This window comes from Bubalus kerabau, chromosome 4 (genome assembly GCF_029407905.1).
Source record: "Bubalus kerabau isolate K-KA32 ecotype Philippines breed swamp buffalo chromosome 4, PCC_UOA_SB_1v2, whole genome shotgun sequence".
Taxonomy (NCBI): Eukaryota; Metazoa; Chordata; class Mammalia; order Artiodactyla; family Bovidae; genus Bubalus; species Bubalus kerabau.
This window is the reverse complement of record NC_073627.1, coordinates 74,674,914-74,698,905: the sequence shown is the minus strand read 5'-3', so window position 1 is coordinate 74,698,905 and position 23,992 is coordinate 74,674,914. Positions and strand designations below refer to the sequence as shown.

The 23,992-nt window shown below is 45.3% G+C and overlaps 3 long non-coding RNA genes across 3 annotated transcripts in view; 1 reads left to right on the top strand and 2 right to left on the bottom strand.

Moving 5' to 3' along the window:
• LOC129649834 (uncharacterized) overlaps positions 1–16,619 on the bottom strand; it is a 31,869-nt gene extending 15,250 nt beyond the window's left edge. The window contains exon 1 of the long non-coding RNA XR_008713306.1: positions 16,395–16,619. This is a non-coding gene — a long non-coding RNA (uncharacterized LOC129649834). The remainder of the gene's footprint in view (positions 1–16,394) is intronic.
• LOC129649836 (uncharacterized) lies at positions 5,506–10,792 on the top strand. The gene is made up of 3 exons (XR_008713307.1): positions 5,506–8,253; positions 8,973–9,138; positions 10,550–10,792. It is a non-coding gene; the product is annotated as an uncharacterized LOC129649836 (long non-coding RNA).
• A 5,462-nt stretch (positions 16,620–22,081) lies between the features above and the next one.
• On the bottom strand, positions 22,082–23,345 carry LOC129651472 (uncharacterized). Its single transcript, XR_008714165.1, has 3 exons — positions 23,277–23,345; positions 22,726–22,785; positions 22,082–22,400 (listed from the first exon to the last, which is right to left on the bottom strand). It is a non-coding gene; the product is annotated as an uncharacterized LOC129651472 (long non-coding RNA).
• Positions 23,346–23,992: the final 647 nt, after the last annotated feature.

Genomic DNA, 23,992 nt, shown 5'->3' with positions numbered 1-23,992 from the left:
ATAATTTTTCAAAATATACCATGGCAATGGGAAAATATTCTGAATACTTCTTGATGGTGAACTTCCCAGAAAGACAAGTATTGAAAAGATGTGGGAGAAAATGAACGTGATCTTCAACAAATCTGGGCTTCCCTCATATCTCAGTTGGTAAAGATCAGCCTGCAATGCAGGAGACCCCGGTTTGATTCCTGGGTTGGGAAATCCGCTGAAGAAGGGCTAGGCTACCCACTTCAGTATTCTTGGGCTTCGCTTTTGGCTCAGCTGGTAAAGAATTCGCCTGCCACGAGGGAGACTTTGGTTTGATCCCTGGGTTGGGAAGATCCCCTAGAGAAAGGAAAGGCTACCCACTCCAGTATTCTGGCCTGGAGAATTCCATGGACGGTATAGTCCATGGGGTAGCAAAGAGTCAGACACAACTAAGCAACTTTCACTTTCACTTTTCATTTTCGGCCACCAAGGACAGCATTTACTTTGACTTGTAGGGGAAAAATAACAGTTACCAACATGGTGGAGACTATGCAACGATCAGAAAGTTTATCTCTGTGGCTTTTTGGCAGACATGGGTATTTAGATCAATACTCAAGGACTAAGAAACACCCTGTGCTTACTCTTTTGTTGACTGCAACTCTTTTTTCATTCTGCCCAACTGGAGTCAGGGGAAGTCTGGAACAGGGTAGAGTGGCGATTGTACCTCTCAGACCTCGAAGTAGAGGGATCATAGTTGACCTGTGACCCCTGGTACTTAACTCTGGAATCCAGAGCAATATATTTGTGCTGAGTCCATGCTTCCCACCGGGGGGCTGCCAGCCAGTGACTAAGTATGCAAGGATACCAGGGCTTCTCTGACGGTGGCTTTGGCTTGATCCTTGTTGAAACTTCCTTAGATGTTGTGGTAGCCTAGGATGCTTCCATCCGGTTCCCTCCTTCCCTCTCTCTTTCACGTGTGGCAAGACTTGCTTTGAGGTCTGACATGGCTCTCCAGCATTTTGGGCTCCCTTCCAATTTGTTCCCCCCATGGGCATAAAAATCTTTGCATGCTTAACCCCTCCTTGATGATTGCACCTCAGAGGACCTGGACTAACACAAGCGGTCTTGAGAGTGGCCTGAGAGAACAAGGGGGAAGCTGGGGATGTGGGCCTGGGTTGCCCACCACCCAACATATGAAGAGGAAGATTAGGTGCAGCTGGATAGTCTCTGGTACAGTGTGGTGGCTCAATTGCCAAAGATTTCACTGGTGATGGCCTGGGACATGTCATGGTAGGGGGTGGGGGGAAATGCCGTGACAGGTGTGACGATGCAGGAATTTGAAAAAGATGGAGGGAACAATGCCTCCAAAGACAATGGAAGTCATGGTTTACTGAAAAGTTGCACTGATGCTCTGCAAAAGGATAATGAGAGACCTGAGGCCATTAACAAGCAGATAAATGCTGAATGCAAGAGTCAGAATGCCTCCATGGTGGTTCACAAAGAGGCCTTGCTACCAGAGTGGAAAGGCAGAGATGCTTGAGCATCAGACAGAAGACCTCATCGCGAGTCACAGCTCCAAAGATGTTAGAATGCTCAGCTAAGGTGGGTCTGTTATACAGAGGACAGGGCCATGAGAAAATCTGTGCTATGGACTGAACTGTGTTCTACCCAAATTCATTTGTTGAATCATTAATCCCCAAAGTGATTATATTTGGAGATAAGACTTTTAGGAGATAATTAAATTTAAATGTGATTATAGGGGTGGGGCTCTAGTCTCATAGGTCTGTGGCCTAATAAGAAGAGGGAGATCTTTTTCTCTTTGGCACTTCCTTCCTCCATGCCATGTGAGGACACAGCAAGAAGGCAGCCATCGCAAGCCAATAAGAGAGTTCTCACCAGAAACCAAACTGCCTGATACCTTGATCTTAGAGTTTCCAGCTTCCAGAACCATGAAAACTAATGTCTATTGTTTAAGCAATGCAGTCTGTGGTCTTTTCTTATGGCAGGCCCAGGAGACTGAGACGGTCTGGGACCTTGAAACGTGGGACACACCTTATAGCTAAGGATGCTCAGAAGTGTATAATTATATCACATACCACACCACCTTCAGATAGTCGGCCTCACAGAATTCTGGAATGGCCTTCTAAGGGAGCAACTGGGGACTTCCCTGGTGTGCCAGTGGCTAAGACTCAGAGCTCCCAATGTAGGGGACCCAGGTTTGATCCTTGGTCAGGGAACTAGATCCCACGTGCAGCCACTAAGAGTTCATGTGCCACAACTACAGATACCACATGCCTCAACAAATATGGAAGACCCTGTGTGCTGCACCTAAGAGCAGGCACAGACAAACAAACAAATAAATATTAAAAAATAATAAGACCTTCTAAAGTAAATAAAGGAGTAACTGAAATGTCAGCTTATAGGAAGTACCCTGAAAGGATGAGGTACCATCCTCCAGTGCCCAAAGATCTATTTATGGCATTGGGTTCCTAAAAGGAAAAATACATAAGTCTGGAAACTGTGGAATTAAAGACTCTTCAGCTAAAATTGGAGTTGAGATAGGCTTGTTGGGGGCAGATCTTACGCCCTGTGGTGATTGCTTGGCTGCACAGTTGTGTCTGACTCTTTGCAACTCTGTGGACTGTAGCCCACCAGAATCTTCTGTCCCTGGGATTTCTCAGGTGAGAATACTGGAGTACCTTTCCATTTACTCCTTGAGGGGATCTTCCTGACCCAAGGACTGAACTCTCATCTCCTGTGTCTCCTGTATTGCAGGTGGATTCTTTACCTACTGGCTGAGCCATCAGGGAAGCCTCCATGCCCTGCCATATATCATTAATTACTCTACACAGGGAGTGGTGTAGGCCTACATTGCTGACAGGAAGATTTTGCCTGCTGCTAAGTCGCTTCAGTCGTGTCCGACTCTGTGCGACCCCATAGATGGCAGCCCACTAGGCTCCTCTGTCCCTGGGATTCTCCAGGCAAGAATACTGGAGTGGGTTGCCATTTCCTACTTTACCCTTTATCAGGAAGAAGAAAATTCTCCACCCCATGACAGTCCGGCCAATTAGAGACTGTAGCAGTACAAGCAATGAGAAGCCTCCACACTTTGGACTTCCAGAGTTCTTCCAGTGGATTCTGGTTCAGCCCCTCCCAACTCTTCTCTTTTCCTGTTGAAAGCAAGTTCCCCTGCCTTGCTCTCTGGATTCCCCTGTGAGTGAGTGAGTGAGTGAGTGAGTGAGTGAAAGTTGCTCAGTCATGTCCAACTTTTTGCAATCCTATGAATTATACAGTCCATAGAATTCTCCAGGCCAGAATACTGGAGTGGGTAGGGTAGCCTTTCCCTTCTCCAGGGGATCTTCCCAACCCAGGGATAGAACTCAGGTCTCCTGCATTGCAGGCAGATTCTTTACCAACTAAGCCACGAGGGAAGCCCAGATTCCCCTGTGGTACATCATAATCACATAATCTCAAATGACAATTCCTCTGGACTTTCCTGAATAAAGTTGCTTTTGCTGGTAAAATAAATGGGTGTTATAATATTAAAGTTGACATTTTTGGTGTCAGAAGTGGGGTTCAAATGAGGCAAATCTTGAGAGGTGATGGACCCCCAGAACTGAATGAAGTACTCATACCAAACCCCTGTGCTCCTTGCTTCCATGAGTGGCCTCCTGTTTTCAGTTTGGTGGGTCTTCTCTGAGATTTCAAGCTTTGCTCTTGGTGCTCTTTGAGTTCTCTGACTTTATTCTGGATCCAGAAAGGCTGTCCCATCAGGGAAAAGATTTCATCTTTTCTAATTTAAGGTTTTGTCCTTGGTGACTATTTAGTTGTTTCCTGAAGTGCAAGGTAGTGAGGTTCTCTTTGGGAGATCAGATGAACTGAAATCCAGGAATTTTTGTTTTTAGATTCCTTTCGGGATTTGGACTAGGACTCTAGCAACTTATGTTTTCAGAAGAGTTTAGGAAAATGGGATCCCAGTCACCTAAATGCTGTAAGGGCAGCCCTCCTTTGGGGACTCAGGCTCACTTGATGTTTAAAAACTGTGACCTCCTACAAGCACATCTTTAAACTAAGTGGTCTGAACAAACTAAGAGTGGTTTCACATTACAATGGTCATTATGGAGAACTTTCAATTTCTCCAAATTCATTTTTTCTTAAGATTAAATTGGAGTACTGCAGTTCTAAAATTAAGCTAAACGAATGGTATATTTATTTTCATTGGTATGCAGAAGCTTCCAATTGTGCACAAAAAATCTAAAATTGCCTCTTTGCAAGATACCATTTCTACGTTGGCTGGAACAACTAAAAAGCTAAGAAAAAAATAAAATGGCTTCTGAAGCTTCCTCCAAGGGTAGCATGATCAAATGAATTTTGGGAACAGTAAGTTAAACAAAGTGAGTCGAGTTTCTTTATGTTAGGACTTAGCATAAGGCATTGTCTCTAGGACTGTGCATTATCTCCCAAACTTTTTCAACTATAGCTCCCTTCCCCTGCTTTTCCCCCACAGCATCTCAGGGAACTAGCTTTCTGTGGAACACACTATGGAAATGCTGGCTATGATGGATTAGAGGACAAAACCCAAACTCCTTGGTCTAGCCATTGAGGCTGTGTTGTCTTGGCTTCAACAGTTGTTGAACCTTATTTTCCTTCCTGAACGCTTTGTCCCAGGAAATTTAAACCTACTCATCGTGCCTGCCTATTGATGCTTCACTGCTTTTGGATATTTCACGTTCTTCCTTATACCTCTGAAGCCCTTTTTCCTCTTCTTTTCTTTTTTAAAGATTTTTTTTTTTAATGTGGACCGTTTTTAATGTCTTTATTGAATTTGTTATAATATTGCCTGTGTTTTATGTTTTGTTCTGTTTTGGGTTTTTTTTGGCCATGAGGCATGTGAGATCTTAATTCTCTGACCAGGGATCAAAACCATGCCCTCTGAACTGGAAGGCAAAGTTTTAACCACTGGACCACCAGGGAAGTGTCTTCCTCTTCTTTATCTATTGAAATGTATCTGCCCTTTCAAGCCCAGATCAGTGCCAACTCAGAGACTTCTGGGAAGTTTCATCTGAAACAACATGATGTTTTTAACAAATGTGGGGTGGGGGTTGCCAAATAGAGGTGGGGAGTGAGATATACGGGCTTCCCAGGTGGCACAATGGTAAAAAATCTGCCTGCCAAAGCAGGAGACGCAAGAGACATGGGTTTGATCCCTGGGTCGGGCAAATGCCCTGGAGTAGGAAATGGCAACCTAATCTAGTGTTCTTGCCTGGGGAATCCCATGAAGAGAGGAGCCTGGTGGGCTATAGTCCCTGGGGTCACAAAGAGTCTAATTTGACTGAGCATGCACACAGCAGGAGATATAAGCTATTTGGTATAAGATAGGCTCGAGGATGTGTTGTACAACATGGGGAATATAACGAATATTTGTAATAACTGTAAACAGAAACTAATCTTCAAACATTGCATAAATTTTTTAAGAAATAAAAAAATCATGATAAAACTACATTATATAAAATTCACCATCATAGCCATTTTTAAGTGCACAGTTCAATGGCATTGAGTACACACATATTATTGTATAACCACCACCACCCGTCCATAGATCTCTACATCTTATAAAGCTGAAACTGTACCCATTAAACCATAACCCCATATTACTCCCCTCAACTCCACCCCCAGGCACCCACCATTCTACTTTCAGTCTCTCTGAATCTGACTACTGTAGGACCTCATATGAGTGGAATCAAACAGTATTTGCCCTTTCGTGACTCGTTTATTTCATTTAGCATAATGTCTTCAAGTTTCATCCATGTGGTAACACATGTCAGAATTTTGTTCCTTTTTAAGGCTAAGTAATATTGTATGTATATACTGTGTTTTGGAGAAGGCAGTGGCACCACACTCCACTCTTGCCTGGAAAACCCCAGGGATGGAGGAGCCTGGTAGGCTGCAGTCCATGGGGTCGCTAAGAGTCGGACACGACTGAGTGACTTCACTTTCACTTTTCACATTCATGCATTGGAGAAGGAAATGGCAACCCACTCCAGTGTTCTTGCCTGGAGAATCCCAGGGATGGCAGAGCCTGGTGGGCTGCCCTCTCAGGGGTTGCACAGAGTCGGATACGACTGAAGCAACTTAGCAGCAGCAGCAGCAGACTATGTTTTCTTTATTGATTCGTTTGTTGATAGACACCTGGGTTGCCTTCACCTTTTGGCTGTTGTGAATAATGCTGCGAACATGTGTGTACAAATACGTGTTTGAGTCCTTGCTTTCAATTTTTTTGAATTTATACCCAGCCGTGGGATTGCTAGATCTCATGGTAACTCTATTTTTAATTTTTTGAGGAACTGCTATACTCTTTTTCACAGTGGCTGTACCATTTTACGTTCTTGATAATACATGACCTTTTTTTACAGTACTCTGTGTTAGGTATTACTTTCCATTATGCTTTTAGTCACTGATACAAGTCTTTTCTTTCCTGATTATAAGTTCCTAAAAGGTAAGATCCATGTCCAATTTTTCTGTTTCCTCCCAGGTTTCTATATAAGTGTCTTAATATTGTGCTCATAGATATTCTGCCCCTTAATGCTGGTGCCTTACTCGTTATTGAAGGCTGACTTTCTTTCTTTTTTTTTTTTAAGCTCTTTTATTTTATTTTTAAGTATTTAGCTGGCTGCACTGAGTTTTAGTTGGGGCATATGGGATAAATTCCCCAACAAGGGATCGAAACCAGGCCACCTGCATTGGGAGCTCAGAGTCCTAACCCCTGGACCACCAGGGAAGTCTCAAAGTGCTGAATTTCTGTACACGCCAATAACCTATCAATGATTCACAAGTAGTCACACAAAACAGTCGTATCATAGTCTTTCTGCTCTTCATCATGGTAAATGAAGTGTCTACTAAAGGATCTCAAGGAATATCAAGATGTTGATTTGCACCAAGAATATTGTCCTGATACAACGAAGTACCCCTAAACACTGAGCAAAGATGGTACTTTTCCAGTGTTAGCTACTTATTGCATCAGAACAAACTCACCCCACAGACTAATTCACAAAGATGCGCTATGAACTGCATCTCATACATATGTGCTACGTATTGTTCAGTCACTAAGTTGTGTCTGACTCTTTGTGACTCCATGAACTTCAGCACACCAGGCTTCCCTGTCCTTCACTATCGTTGCTCAAACTCATGTTCATTGAGTTGGTGATGCCATCCAACCATCTCATTCTCTGTCTCCCCCTTCTCCTCCTGTCCTCAATCTTTCTCAGCATCAGGGTCTTTTCCAATGAGTCGGCTCTTCTCATCAAGCGGACGAAGTACTGGAGCTTCAGCTTCAGCGTCAGTGCTTCCAATGAATATTCAGAGTTGATTTCCTTTAGGATTAACTGATTTGATTTCCTTGCTGTCCTTGGGACTCTCAAAAGTCTTCTCCAGCACCCCACTCCCAAAATCCATAAGTTGAACCTTAATCTCCAATGTGTTGGTGTTTGGAGGTGGGGCTTTTGTGAAGTAATTGGATTTGGATGATGTCATGGGGGTGGGGCCCAAATGATGGGATTGATGCCCTTATAAGGCGATGAAGAGACCACAGCCATGTGGGAGAAGGCACTGTCCGCAAGCAAAGAAGGGGGTCCTCACCAGGAATCACATTGAGTGGCATCTTAACCTTGGACTTCAAGCCTCCAGAACTGTGAGAAATAAATGTCCGTTTTTAAAGCCACTAAGTCCAGGGTATTTGTTGTGTGTGCATGTATGTATACTCAGTCAGTCGTGTCCAACTCTTTGCCACCCCATGGACTGTAGCCCACCAGGCTCCTCTGTCCATGGGATTTTCTAGGCAATAGTACTGGAGTGGATTGCCATTTCCTTCTCCAGGGGATCTTCCCAACCCAGGGATTGAACCCGGGTCTCCTGCATTGTAGACAGATGCTTTACCATCTGAGCCACCAGGGAAGTTCTAAGAATACTGGAAGGGGTTGCCATTTCCTCCTCCAGAGGATCTTCCTAGCCCAGGGATCAAATCCATACCTCCTGCATTGGCAGGCAGATTCTTTACCACTGAGTCACCTGTGAAGCCCATGGCATTTGCTATAGCAACCCAAATTGACTAAGACAGGATACAAAACTGAAAGCGTTCTAGGAGGCTCCTGACCTGGTTCCTCCAAGGTCAGGGTTGGTAACCTTCCTGCTTCCATTTTCATCCTAGAATCTAGCTTCTCTGAGAAATGAAGATGTTGCAAATCTCCATCTCTCCTGCCTGATAAGGAAACAAGATTGAATGGGAAACAGGTCCTCAACTATTTTGGGAAGAAGATGTTCACCCACCCAGAAGGCTGGTCTTTCTGTTTCTTTCTTCCTATTTCTCTCCCATGGTTACTATCCCTCTTTCCTCAGGTTAACATTTAACTTGAAAAAAAAAAGTCAGCTACTTAGAATTTTGAGCAAATGTTAATCACCACCAGCAGTCTCAGTAATCTGCTTTTACCGTTTCTTCTGAGGTGGGCAGGCTAATTTAGCTTGTCAGTGGAGGCTTTGTCTGCTATTAACCTCTTCACCTCTTTGTCTTTCTCTAGTCTACTTGCTTTTGCAGGGTTTAATTGGATTAGGGTTAGGGTCTCAGAGACTTTCAGATCTGGAGCTTTTATTAGATGAGACAGTGGAAAACAGGAGGCATGGAGAGGAGGGCAGTAATTCAATGCCTGGCTCACAGGAGAGAATTAAATCCTGAATTAGTGAGACCCGGGGGCAGAGCCCCTCCATGGGGGTTTCCTTTAGGTCCCAAATTACTCTACTCAAGGCATATGCATTGCTATACCTGGGAGAGGTGAGCATAGGCATTTCTGGCTCTTCTCTCCCTTTTTTTCTTGTGTAGAGAGGAGACAAGAAATACTGGTGGCTTGCTAGGGAGAAAGACAGCACAGTAAGTCGTAAGCAGTGCGGTGTTGTGAAAAGCACCAAATGTTATACAGTTGGTGAAAAAAAAAAGTAACGATTTATGGTCTCCACAGAAGCTTCTATCATAACACTAAACTTGGACTCTGAAGTGTGCTGGGAACTTGTCTGGAGGGTTAGGAGAAATGGCCAATATTTCAAACCACAGAACTCCAGAGGATGTGATGGACTCAGTGCTGAGGTCTTCCAAGGAAGGGGGATGCAGGAGGGAGATACCAACTGGTAGGTTGGAATCCAGGAATAAGCTGTTCTACTGGAACCTCCATCACACGGGGTGTGCACGGCACAACTTCAGATGCACCATTCATAGGACACTGGTGATAATACCAGTGATATTACTTGGTCAGGACTTATTTCTAGGCAGCTGTCCCTCCCTCCCTTCCATGGGAGCTCCATGTACACGCTTCACTCACATTTGACCAATCGGGGTTTCCTGTGCTTTTGGTTAAGTTCATTGGTCCAGGGGTAGGCACTTAACTTAATCTGAGCTATAAAATATAAAGTCTGGGAAATCCCAATGGCCATGTTTCTTGCTGTGTAGACCTGGGAAGCAGAGGCTAGTTTGAAGAAAGAGAGAAGAATTAAATATGTGCAGAGAGGAGCAGATGCTGGAGACACAAAGATGTCTGAGTCCATGTTTCTAGCTGTCCTTGAGTAACAACTGGATTCTGTGGGATGATAAATCCCACTTTGTGTTTAAGCTGGTTCAAATTGTGCTTCTGTCGCTTGACATCAGAGTTCTGAATAATATGCTAGAAGTCAGGGTCAGGGTTGTGAGTCTATTGTTCTTCTTAAACCTTTATTGAATTTGTTATAGTATTGCCTCTGTTTCATGTTTTGGTTTTTCGGCCACAAGGCATGTGGGATCTTAGCTTCCCGACCAGGGATCAAACCCTCACCCCCTGCACAGCAAGTGTGGAGTCTTAACCACTGGACTGCCAGGAAAGTCCTTTTACTGTTAAGTCCTTTATCAGATTTGCAGCAGGAGTTCCCCAGAGATCAAGGCTAGCTCTCAGAAATTAGAGGCAGGCGAGATGTAGGAAGGGTTTCAGAGACCCAACCAAGGAGACCAGTTTGAGGATTTAAGCACAAACTGCCAGAAGATAGATGACAGTCAATGGGCATGCAGGTGACCAGCTCAATGACTTGATACCCATCTTAGGACAGAAAGACTGTACTCAGTGGGTAAGGGACTGCTGCCTCCACTCCATTTGTCAGAACATCCTAGGATTTGCCAACAAATCACCTGATTTAAAAAATGAACTGAGGCCTTGAATTGACATTTTGCTAAAGAAGACATACAAATGGCTAATAAACACTTGAAAAGATTCTCAACATCACTAATCTTTAGGGGAAATGCAAGTCAAAAATCACAACGAAGCATCATCATTAGGTTGGCTACTAAAAATGAAAAAACAAAACAATCCCCCCTCCCCCACCCTGCCCCGCCCCTCCCCCCCAAAACCAGAAAATAAGTGTTGGCAAGGATGTAGAGAAACTGAAACTCTTGTGTGTTGTCGCTAGAAAGGCAAATGGTGCAACCACTGTGGAAAACAGTATGGAGGGTCTTCAAAAAATTAAAAATAGAATTCCTATGTGCTGTGGACTGAATTGTGACTCCCTCCAACCTCAGCTTTGTAGGCTGAAGCCCTGACTCCCAAGGTAATGGTATTTGGAGACGGCAGATGGTGCTTGGGAGGCGATTCTGTTCAGATGAGTGGGGTCATCATGATGGCCCATATAGGACCAAACCAGAGCCTCCTCTCTCTCTTTGCCACATGAGAAGACAGCAAGAAGGCAGCCATCTGCAAGTCAGAAACAGAGCTTTCACTAGAACTCGACCACGCTGGCACCCTGATCTTGGACTTCCAGCCTCCAGAAAGGGGAGAAAATAAATTTCTGTTGTTTAAGCCAGCCAGTCTGTGGTATTTTGTTAGGGCAGCCTGGGCTGACTAAGACACTATATGATCCAGCAATTCCCACATGCAATCTGGCCCCGCACTTTCTTTCTGCTATATTGTCATTATACCTATGCTTTGTTCTGCAAATCCTCCCCACCCCAGGACGATGCTCTTGTTCATCTTACTATTTAAGCTGCTCCCCCCACTCCCAAATTCTATCTCTTGAAATTTCCCTCATTGTCTTATTGGAAAAGGCATCTCATTTATTTGAACTCCTCTAGCATTTTGACTTTTCTCTTGTACGATATCAACCATGTTTGATTTCATTGTAATTATTTAAGTATTTCTTAATTTTTTCTACTGGACTCAAAGATTATGGGGGGCAGGGAAGGAGGGGCCCTAAGTATCCACAAATTCCTCCTGGCTGATATTGAACAGCAAGATTTCAATAAAATTGCTTGCAAATGAATCCAGGGAGCAGAGATTTATAATCAAGAACACAAGAATTAGCACGGGGATAAATTTAGGGTGTTCCTCTCACATCAACCTTCTCCCATATCCAGCGGTCTCTAAATATGCACCCAAGTCAGTCACGGGTGTGGCCATGTCAGTTCTGTCTTTCCTTCTGCACAGATGTACCAAGTGAGTGTTTCCAAGACTAATTCTCCACAAAAGCCTTACTAACCTCACTCCTTACACACATCAGTTCAGTTCAGTTCAGTCGCTTAGTCATGTCCTACTCTTTGCAACCCCATGGACTACACACCAGGCCTCCCTGCCCATCATCAACTCCTGGAGCTTGCACAAGCTCATGTCCATTGAGTTGGTGATGCCATCCAACCATCTCATACTCTTGTCCCCTTCTCCTCCTGCCTTCAATGTTTCGCAGCATCAGGGTCTTTTAGGCACACAGGCAAATAATCCTGGAAGACTTCCTAAAGTTACAGTGGGGAAAATCAGGGAGATGCTTCTGGGAAATGGCCCCATCTGTGACAGCGAAATTGTCCCTGTAGAGGCCCTGGAGTTGCTGGGCCTGGGCTCGTTTCACAGGCTGTGTGTGGAGCAAATGACAGCCTGGCAGCCAATCTGGAGTCTGAGGGAGGAGAAGGCACTGCTCCCTATTCCCATCTGGGGAGAGAAGGGGCCCTAAGAGCAATGGCTTAGTTCACTTCAGTTCAGTTCAATTGCTCAGTCGTGTCTGACTCCTTGCGACCCCATGAATCACAGCATGCCAGGCCTCCCTGTCCATCACCAACTCCCAGAGTTCACTCAAACTCATGTCCATCGAGTTGGTGATGCCATCCAGCCATCTCATCCTCTGTCGTCCCCTTCTCCTCCTGCCCCCAATCCCTCCCAGCATCAGGATCTTTTCCAATGAGTCAACTCTTTGCATGAGGTGGCCAAAGTATTGGAGTTTCAGCTTTAGCGTCAGTCCTTCCAATGAACACCCAGGACTGATCTCCTTTAGGATGGACTGGTTGGATCTCCTTGCAGTCCAAGGGACACTCAAGAGTCTTCTCCAACACCACAGTTCAAAAGCATCAATTCTTCAGTGCTCAGTTTTCTTCACAGTCCAACTCTCACATCCATACATGACCACTGGAAAAACCATAGCCTTGACTAGACGGACCTTTGTTGGCAAAGTAATATCTCTGCTTTTGAATATGCTATCTAGGTTGGTCATAACTTTCCTTCCAAGGAGTAAGTGTCTTTTAATTTCATGGCTGCAATCACCATCTGCAGTGATTTTGGATCCCCCCAAAAATAAAGTCTGACACTGTTTCCACATCTATTTCCCATGAAGGGATGGGACCAGATGCCATGATCTTAGTTTTCTGAATGTTGAGCTTTAAGCCAACTTTTTGACTCTCCTCTTTTACTTTCATCAAGAGGCTTTTTAGTTCCTCTTCACTTTCTGCCATAAGGGTGGTGTCATCTGCATATCTGAGGTTATTGATATTTCTCCCGGCAATCTTGATTCCAGCTTGTGCTTCTTCCAGCCCAGCGTTTCTCATCATGTATTCTGCACGTAAGTTAAATAGGCAGGGTGACAATATGCAGCCTTGACGTACTCCTTTTCCTATTTGGAACCAGTCTGTTGTTCCATGTCCAGTTCTAACTGTTGCTTCCTGACCTGCATATAGGGTTCTCAAGAGGCAGGTCATGTGGTCTGGTATTCCCATCTCTTTCAGAATTTTCCACAGTTTATTGTGATCCACACAGTCAAAGGCTTTGGCATAGTCAATAAAGCAGAAATAGATGTTTTTCTGGAACTCTCTTGCTTTTTCCATGATCCATCGGATGTTGGCAATTTGATCTCTGGTTCCTCTGCCTTTTCTAAAACCAGCTTGAACATCTGGAAGTTCACGGTTCACATACAGCTGAAGCCTGGCTTAGAGAATTTTGAGCATTACTTTACTAGCGTGTGAGATGAGTGCAATTGTGCGGTAGTTTGAGTATTCTTTGGCATTGCCTTTCTTTGGGATTGGAATGAAAACTGACCTTTTCCAGTCCTGTGGCCACTGCTGAGTTTTCCAGATTTGCTGGCATATTGAGCGCAGCACTTTCACAGCATCATCTTTCAGGATCTGAAATAGCTCAACTGGAATTCCATCACCTCCACTAGCTTTGTTCGTAGTGATGCTTTCTAAGGCCCACTTGACTTCACATTCCAGGACGTCTGGCTCTAGGTGAGTGATCACACCATCGTGATTATCTGGGTTGTGAAGCTCTTTTTTGTATAGTTCTTCTGTGTATTCTTGCCACGTCTTCTAATATCTTCTGCTTCTGTTAGGTCCATACCATTTCTGTCCTTTATCGAGCCCATCTTTGCATGAAATGTTCCCTTGGTATCTCTAATTTTCTTGAAGAGATCTCTCGTCTTTCCCATTCTGTTGTTTTCCTTTATTTCTTTGCATTGATCACTGAGGAAGGCTTTCTTATCTCTCCTTGCTATTCTTTGGAACTCTGCATTCAGATGCTTATATCTTTCCTTTTCTCCTTTGTACAGGAGACAGGGATCAAGACCATCCCCATGGAAAAGAAATTCAAAAAAGCAAAATGGCTGTCTGACAAGGCCTTACAAATAGCTGTGAAAAGAAGAGAAGCGAAAAGCAAAGGAGAAAAGGAAAGATATAAGCATCTGAATGCAGAGCAATGGCTAGTGAATGTTTATTGAGCACTGACCATATGCCAGGTATTATGCTGAAACCTGCATTGCCTGATGGGAGAGCCACTAACTACATGTAGCTATGGAGCTCTTGACAGGTGGCTACTGCAATTGAAGAACAGATCTTTGATATAATTTAAGCTTAAAAACAAATACTCTAGGGACTGTCCTAGAGGCCCAGTGGTTAAGAATCCGCTTGCCAATGCAGCTGACATGGGTTTGATCCCTGGTCCAGGAAGATGCCACATGGCGGGGGTTGGTGGTAAATAAACCCATGCACCACAACTACTGAGCCCACACCCTAGAGCTTGTGCTCTGCCACAAAAGAAGCCGCCACAATGCGAAACCGGCACACCCTAGCTAGAGAGTAGCCCCTGACCTCCACCACTAGAGAAAGCCCGCGCACAGCAGCCAAGACCAGCACAGTCAAAAATAAATAAATAAACAAAAATGTAATGAAAGAACTCATTTGGAAAATAGCAAGTACTCTCCTGGGTTATTAGAAAATACTTTTAAATGGTTGGAACTATGTTGGGTGTGTGAATTAGTTCTTCAACTCTAGATTGTATGAAGTCTAATAGGAAGCTTTCTGTTGAAAATTCAGTAACTGAACTGGGTAGCATGGTGTGTATTAGTTACACATCGGATTTTGAAGATGTAGCCTGAATAAAAGAATGTTACATGTCGCATGAATAGTTTTTACTCTGTTTAACATGTTGAAATTATTTGGGGTTCTATGTATTGGGTTAAATAAAATATATGATTAAAGTCAATGTTATACGTCTCTTCACTTTTTAAAATGCGGCTACCAAAGAGATTAAGTTTTGTATATACTTGCATTATATTTCTATTGAACAGTGCTAAATGTTTTAAGGGGGATGACAGAGGATGAGATGGTTGGATGGCATCACCGACTCAATGGACATGAGTTTGAGCAAACTCCAGGAGATAGTGAAGGACAGGGAAGCCTGGCATGCTGCAGTTCACGGGGTCGCAAAGGGTTGGACATGAGTGAGCGACTGAACAATAACAAAATGTTTTTAACATGCATTATCTAATTTAATCCATAAAACAGCTCTATGAAGTAGACACCATTATTATCATCACCTTTTTGCAAAAGACATTCAGAGAGATTTAGCAACTTACCCAAAGTCATTACATTAGGCTGTGCTCTCTCTGGGGGCTGGGCCTGGGTCTAGGGGGCCCTCGTGACTCTGGCCTCTGCTTGGGTGCCAGAATCACGAAGGGTCTCATATGCAGACTTTTTGGTAATACTTTTGGAAGATGCTGTACAGACAGCATAGGTACAGTAACAGAACTGAAAGCAGATATTAATCATTTAATTTCAAATTCTTAACTCTAAGCATGAAAAAGACATCACAATTTTGGTAACCCTTGCTTTGGCATTTCTTAATTTTGGAATAGCCTGGGAGCCTCAGGAAATGGAAGGGACCAAATCTCTCCAGACTCCTGAGAGACCCTGGTATCACATTAAATAATTTTCCTAGCCATCCCAAATGCTAGGGATAGCTTTTAGTCAGTCATATGAGGAGGGATTCAGGAACTGGATAAGACAGGTTTATCGAAACAGGGGTGGGTGCAGGCGGGTGGCGGAATCATGCTCCTAATTTCTTGGGCTAGGCTGTTACTCTCGATTAATCATCCCGGCAAAGGCAGCAAGATGCTAAGGCAGAAGGGAAAGAGAGGAAACCCAAACTTTCTCCAAGACCAAGTTTTCTGAGAGGCTAGCGGGAACCCAGGAAGGCTCTGGCAAGATTCGAACCTGCTGGCTTCAAGCTCACTAACAAAAGTCACAGCCCACTCGATTCCTTGCCCTGAAAGAATCTGCTCTGGATCCTGGCTTGGCACTGTTTTCAGCGTTGCTACTCCAAGAAAAATGGATGCTGTCAGGGTTATCAAGGAGATGATGGAATTCCACTTAGACCAGGGAAGGCTGGCTAGGGAGAGGAGAGTGAACAAAAACAACTCAGGGAGGTACCAAAGCCACGTGCTGCATCCTGACGGGCTATGAGACTATACTTAACCAGCTTTAAAACCGAAGAAAAAGCCCAGACTCAGCGACAGAGATATCAATAGTTAATGGATGGGGGACATCCCTGGTGGTCCAGTGACGGAGTATCCACCTGCCAATGCACGGGACATAGGTTTGATCACTGGTCTGGGAAGATTCCATATGCCACGGAGGCTATGCACCCCCACCACTAATCCCGTGCTTTAGGGCCTGGGAGCGGCAAGTACTGAATCCTACACCTAGAAGTGGTGCTCCACAACGAAGACTAGCCCCCGATTGTTGCAACTAGCAAAAGCCTGCGCAAAAGCGATGAAGACCCAGCACAGCCAAAAATAAAATCAATTTTTAAAAATAGTTCATGGATGGGGAAACTTACATGTCTGGAGCAAGATCCTGGGGCAACACCCCATTGTGTGGGGCAGGCTGTGGGCAGGAAATGGCAGCGGTTTTCCCTGAGGGTGGTGAGGGGAGAGGTTACTGGTGATGGTGGTAATTGATGTCAGCTGGGCTTGTTGGTTAGCAGGGAAACCAGCAGAGGAGCAAAACCTTCCCCTTTGAGGAGGAGCCATCAAGTTGGGCCTGTTCTGATCCAAAGATTAGGGCAATCACCAGCTGGGCCAGGGCAAGTATGTAGGAAGGCCAGTCATTTGAATAGGGTTTAGGTGAAGCAGGAACTGGTGGAGCAGGGGATGTTCTGAGAGCAAGGAAACAGCCATCTTGGGTAGCCTAATCTTATACAACTTGATTCCCAGGTTCACCAGCTTAGATTCTATTTTGAGTCACTGTAGGGAACTGGGCTCGCTGGGTCACAGCGTCCAGTGTTTAATCAAATAATTAAGTGTGACTCTTTATGGAACAGTAAAGTCAGAATTCACAATTATGCAAACTGACATGAGCAGACTGGCCTTAAATGTAGTGGCCTTAACCTAGACTGATGGCATATAATATGCAGAAGTCACAGGTGTCTCAGTTCAAGGCTCAGGGTGCTCTTACCAGCCTTCAATTGGGAGAGGAAACCAAAGAGGGTTCCCCCGAGGTTCTTTTTTTTTATTTGGCTGCCCCAGGTCTTAGTTGCAGCACTCGGGATTTTTGTTTCAGTATGCAGAATCTTTTAGTTGAGGCACACAGGATCTAGTTCCCCGACCAGGGATTGAACCTTGGCCCTTTGCATGGGGAGCGCCAAGTCTTAGCCACTGGACCACCAGGGAAGTCCCCACCTGGAGTTCTTGAAATGTGTTTCCTTATTAACTGTGTCATATGTTAGGGCTCCCCTGGTGGCTCAATGGTAAAGAACCTGCCTACCAATGCACAAGACATGGGTTCGATCCTTGGGTTGGGAAGATCTTCTGGAGAAGGAAATGGCAACCTATTCCAGTATTCTTGCCTGGGAATCCCATGGACAGAGGAGCCTGGTGGGCTATAGTCCATGGGGTTGCAATGAGTTGGACACAACGTAGCAACTAAACAATAACAATAATGAGTGTTTGGAGCATCAATATGTCTAGAAGGAAGGGGTGTTTTCCTCAAACAAATGGGGAAGTTGATGCTATTCTCCCCCCTTTTAGACGCATTCACAAGAAACTCCAACCTAGATTCCACTTAGTGCCTAAGATGTAAATATCTCCAGGAAATTTGAGACAAAGCAATTCACGTATTTGTGTGATATGGCTTAACTTCACTGCTCTTCTCCTAACACCTCTTGACCATTGAAAATATACCTATTTTCATGGGGCTGGGGGGAGGAGACTAGAGGAGAGAGAAACTGGTATTTATTTATTTATGGCATACACCTGTCAGGAAGGGGCTTCCCAGGTGGTGTAAAGAACCTGCCCGCCAATGCAGGAGACGTGATATGGGGGTTTGATCCCTGGTTGGGAAGATCCCCTGGAGAAGGGCATGGCAAGCCAAGTATGGCAAGAACCCACGTATTCTTGCCAAGAGAATCCCCATGGACAGAGGAGCCTGTCGGGCTACAGTCCATGGGGTTGCAAAGAGTCGGACATAACTGAAGTGACTTAACTCGCACGCATCATTGGGGACACCTTGGTTGCAGTGTGAATTGAGGGTGGTGAAGGAAGAGATTTGAGTTGTAGGGGTTGTTAGAAAGGAGAACAAGTACTCTACAAGGAAGGCAAAAGGGCTCAAAGGAGATTTTTTTACTCCTTTTTCTTTTTTTTGCTATGCTGGGTCTTCACTGCTGCATGGGCTTTGCTCTAGCTGAAGAGAGAGGGGGCTACTTTGGTTTCGGTGCACAGGTGCTCATTGCCGTGGCTTCTCTTACTGCAGAGCATGGGGCTCTAGGGCGCTCAGGCTTCAGTATTGCAGTTCCTGGGCTCTAAAGCATAGGTTCAGTAGTCATGGTGGGATTGTCCCGGATCTGGAATCAAACCTGTGTCTCCTGCGTTGGCAGGCAATGCTTTACCACTGAGCCACAAGAGAAGCCAAGTTTTTTTTTTCTTCTTTTTTTTAACTCTTTGATTTTATGTGTGGGAATTGGCATGTATGTGGTCTCTCAACCATGCATGAAGTATCTGAAAATCAAGTCCACACATCTGGATGAGTTAAGCAGGGCTGGGGCCAGCGGATAAACCAGAAACAGTTTTCAGCCCCTTCCTTGCCGATGAGGCCACTCTATTTTCTATCCAAGAGGTCTTCACGCATAATTGTAGTTTTTTTTGCAGCCAAAGAAGAAGGGCAGCTGCTGCTAATTTAATGACATCCAATTTAGGTGGTATTTATTGAGCCTTATGTGGACGACACCTTCTTAACAATGTCCCAGCCTGACACAACACTCGCCCTCATGTTGGCCCAACAAGAAACCCACAGGATTCCCAGACCAGAATGAAGGCCTCCGACCCCCTCAGCAGTGGGGCAATACGAGGCCTCAGCCGTCACCAGCTGCTCTGACATTTTGCTTTCTCTCAGTTCAGTTCTGATGCCGACATGAGGCAGGTTGCTATAGAACTGTTAGAGGTAACTGAAAGAGCCTGCTAGAGCATTTAAAGCGTTATTTCAAAATGGGGAAGAAGGGAAAAAAAAACAGGCAAAGAAGGATCTCGCTGGGAGGGGAGTTTGGGGCAGAATGGATACACGTATACGTATGGCTGAGTCCCTTTGCTGTTCGCCTGAAACCATCACAGCATTGTTAATCAGCTATACCCCAAGAGAAAATAAAAAGTTAAAAAAATAAGGATCTCTCTGCTTGTCGTTCTGATTTTTCCTTTTATTTTCCTGTTTCCAGAGCACCCATAAGCGGAAGTGCTCACTTCCAGATATCAGTGAATTCTGGGCACACAAATAAAACAAGGCAAAAGACTTTTTTTTTAAGGCAATAGCCCCTAATTGTGACCGCTCCACACGGTCAGGAAGTGAAGCAGGAGCGGTTTCCAGGGCATCCATGGGAGAGGAGACAAAAGCTTGCCTCTTTATCTCCGAAAAGGGTGCTTTTCCCAAATTGCTTTCTCCTTTCCCTCCTCAAAACATGAAATGACAAGGTTCTAGCTCTCCGTGAATCGATGGTGTTATATCAGGGTCCTAAGCTCTCAGGCCAGCCCCGGTTGGGCTCCTGGGGAAGTGAGGGAGGGCTGGGAATGGGGAGGGGGGAAGAAGGGGAGGCCTCCAGTGTCTTGTCTCATGGAAAAGTGCCGCTCCAAATTCAACTCTACTCAATATCCTGTAATGAACCATAATGGAAAATTTTTTTAAAAAATGGCTCCAGAGAAAGCAAGCCCAGAAGTGGTGACTAGAGGAAGGAAAAACTTAGATTCCCTTTTTTTATAAAGTCGGAATTACTGACTTCAAGGGCAAAGAAGAAATCTCCCACAAAAGGAGAAAAAAAAAAAAAAAGCCTGAGGGTAACTGCCCCCCTCCCTCCCCCACTGGGCTAAGTGCTGGGACAAACAAACAAGAAGACGAATGTGCCCAGTAAATCATCTTGGGGTGGGGGAGGGGTTTGAATAGAGGCAAGGAAGAAACGCAGAAGCCAGGCCTAGTGTTCGCTGATTCCAGCAGAGGCCGTAAGCAGCAAGGGGCCCGGGCTATGGGCTACATAATTGGCTAACGAATAATAAAGCCAAAATTGGATATTAACAGCAATTAGTTTCTGTAGAGGCACTGGGGAAAAGAACTGTAGAAAACCCCACAGGGCCTTAAACCGAGGTGATGTGAAATTAAACCAGTGTCTCAATTAAATGGGAATAAATATTGCCACATCAATCTGAGGACGGGTGACGGGCTGAAGGGAAGCCCCCGGGTGATGATGTCCAGGTGCACCTGCCTGTGTGTTGCAAGCTATCCGTGGTGTGACCTTTGTCAGGCACCTTCTGCTCCTGACCTGTGTGTGTGGCCTCTGGTGGCCAACCGGCCCCTTTCCTTGGGTACGTCACCTTGGCTGCAGGACTCTGAAGAGGATTTTAAGGATCTGTTAATCCTATGGAGACTTGTATCACTAAGGCTGTACCGGGGTGGGCGCAGCAGCTAAGAAAAAGGAAGAATTGAGTTCTCTTAAAAACGGAGACCAGGTCCAGTGGATGGAAGGGCCCTATCACTTTCTGTCTGGGTCGGAGGACTGGGGTTTGGAGGTTCCCAGAACCAGCAAGAGGAAGTCAGACCCACTTCTCAGCCACTGGGTCCCCTCTGGCACGAAGGCTGCAGGAGAAATGTGTCTTTTTCTTCTGCATTGAGGGTTCTGCTGTTGTTTTGGCTTCTTTCGAGTTGTGGGGGTGGGGGAAGGAGAGTGTTTGGGGAGGGCCAGGGCGTGTTGCTGGGGGTTGTGGATCACTGGGTCCCGGGGGAAGAAGCCTACGCCCTGGAGAGAGGATGGAGGAGGCTGGGTGGGCTTAAAGGGGGGTCCGGAGGATTCCACCCCAAAACCGCCATTCACCAAGGACTTTAACCCTTGCACTCTGCTGGTGGGAAGCCACAGGGATGGCTAAGAAGGGCTTTCAGGTCGAGTCCTCTCCCAGCCTGTTCGCAGGTACCCCCTTTCTGGCTCAGTCTGAAGCTTTCTAGAGTGAGGGATGAGCTGGTGAGCGCCATAGGGCCCGGATAGACGATGAGGAGGCCCGGATGAGGATGAGGGGAGAGGGACCGAGGAGCCCGCACCCTGCCATCCCCGCGCAAAAGCCAGGCCGGGAAGCACTGGGGAGCTGGGAGGACAGGCTGTTTATCTGCCAAGGCCTTCCGTTGTGCCGGTCTTAGAATCTGAAGGTGTATCCCCGCCCTCCCTTCCTATCCAGACTCTGTAATCTTCTCTGTTGACCACTGTGTGTCCATCTGTGAAACTAGAGAGCAGAGGTGCATGGAAAAGCAGCCTCTCTGGGGACTGTCCCACTGGGAGCCATGGGGAGAGGGTGCTCTGCCCTCTCTGTGTCAGTCCGGAAGCTTCGGGAAATGAGTGTGGACCTAGGTCTTTGGGTCCCCAACTTACTTGATTTGAGCAAGGGAGGAAAATAAAAAAAGGAAAGCAACTCTGTTCATCTTTGCCTGGCTCAATTTAGGGGTCTCAGGGCATGAGCAGAAAAAGCATGCAGGTCACTGGGAGCCTAGCACAGTGCCTCCTCTAGCCTGCAGCTCCTGGAAAGGGACTAACCCTAAACTCTAAGAATGTGGCATGAAGCAGCAAATGGAACCTGCAGCCTCCTAGGATCCTAGGTCTCTGTATTTGTGTATGTTTAAGAAATAAATAGATTGGATTTTAGTTTAAAATAAACCTCTCTCCTCCCTTTAATTTGGAGAAAGTCCCTAGTGATTCACAAGGTTTAATTTTTGGGGTTTATGCAGCTCTGACTCAGGTCCTCATTTTTGGGGTATCATTTCCATTTTAAGACAAACGGAAGGATTAGAAAATGAAAAGGTGAATCCATTGAGAGTTGCTGACACTTCATTTCTGACCCCTGGAACATTCCTTGTTCTCAATAAAGTCTGCTTTAAAAAAAATTTTTTTTGAGGCCATCTAAATTTGGCACTTCTCTGCAGGCCTCCAGCAGACCCGCATACAGTGGCTCATAGCAGCACACATGGACAGGAATGCATCCTGTTTGAAGTCTTTTTCTTGTTCTATGCCTGTATGGGAGATGCAATTATGTATTTTTTATATATATTTAAACTGAAGTCAAATTGAGTAAGATTTGGCAAAAACATCCAAATAAAAGAATTGTAGATTGGACTTGGAAGAAAACATCTTTATTAGGTATTAAAACTGTCATAATTGTTATTGACATACTCAGCACCGTGAATCAGCCAGGCAAGCCACAAACACAAGCCACCAGAACATCCCTCAGCCCCTATTGACTCACTAAACCCACCCACAGAGTAGCTGAGGAAGGGTGGTTCCATCTGTCCTAGGAAGAAGGCTTTACAGCTGCCCCCGGAGGACTCACGTCTAAGGTTGGAACAAGGGGTGGGGATATTATGTAAGTTCAGTAGAAGGAAAGAGAAAATTATTTCTCTCCAGAGACAGGATAGGTGGATGGATTGTGTGTGTGTGTGTTTGTGTGATTCAATACTTTCCGATAAATACCAGCAATAGATATGACTGTGTGAGAAAAATCTCCATTTATGTGTATATGAGCATATGCCTGCTGAGAAATTACCCCTACTCCCAAATATTTATTTCTCTGGCTAAGGCTCCTCAAGAGCTCACAAAAACTGTCCCCTTTCCCCACCCTGTGGGCAACAGGAAAGTAGTGGTGATGGTTGGAATTTACCTTTGCCTTTGTTAAAAGTTCAGTTGCTTTTCTGCTTAGAGTTCTGGGCCTGGGCGGTCTCTGGCAGGGGAAAGAAGAATGTTACCAATTTTTCCTTTGATACATTTCTAAATCCATCTTAAAGTATCTGATACTGACTCCTTGAGAAACCTATGAGCGGCCATCACGATGAGGACCATAATGATGCTTTTCACGTTGAGGACCATAATAATGGTGGTGTGTGTGAACGATGGCATGGGTCTTCAGAGCATATTCAGTCGGCAAACTGCCTCAAACATGTCCCATATTTTTTAAAAAAAAAATAGTTTTTCCTTCATTTAAGCCATAGGTTGTAATTAGAGGGGCTCAAATGGGTAGAGGTGAAGATATGTCGAGAGTTAAAAGAAGACTCTACCTTCCAATACAGGGGGTGTAGGTTCCATCCCCAGTGGGCAGCCAAGATCCCATATGCCTCCCGGCCAAAAAACCCCAACAAAACAAAAGCAGTATTGTAACAAATACAGACTTAAAAAAAAATGCTTTGAAAGAGCAGAAATGGTTAGGTTTCTTACCTAGGTATCGCTAGGCATAAACAAGCCTCTAACAGAGCCGAAAGAAGATGCCGGGACTGACCTTCACCCCACACCTCTATTTGGTGCTCACAAAAGGGGCCTTGAAATTACCCAGGGGGCAGAGCGGTGTATTCATCGCTGCCATTTCAGCCATTAAAGCCCCCTCCATACAAACACATTTCATAATGAGACCTGGTGAATACCGGAAAAGCCCCAACAAACCCAGAACACTCCCCACACGTAAGAGCTTTCTGGAACAAGAGTTTACATAAGTAATAAAATAAAGCATGCCCCTCCCTCCTAATGATCTGCAGCAGGAAGCCGGAAGCCTGGTCCATGGTGCCTGCGGTTTAAACTCTCAGGGAGAAGCGTGTTAGGTTTCCACCTTAGAGGGACATTACTCGGGAAAGGCGTCTGGAGATGCTGGCAGCAGGCACATCAGCAGAGGGCACGGCCACATCTGATGGAATTACAGGGAAGCAATTAGGGAGATAAAGCTCATTTATGTGAACAACTGTGGGGTCGAGGGTTGGTCATCAGAGGCTTAAGATCAGCCCCAAAGAACTGTAAGAGCAGCCCTCAGAGGAGGGAGAGGAGAACCAAAGAGGGACTGTTTAGAGGGAGGACTACTTTGAAGGCGGTGGCTGCGGGCGCCTCTTAAGACAACACTGGCTAAGGCTCAGGGGCCAGAGAAGCTGCTTTGTCTTCTGTCCTCC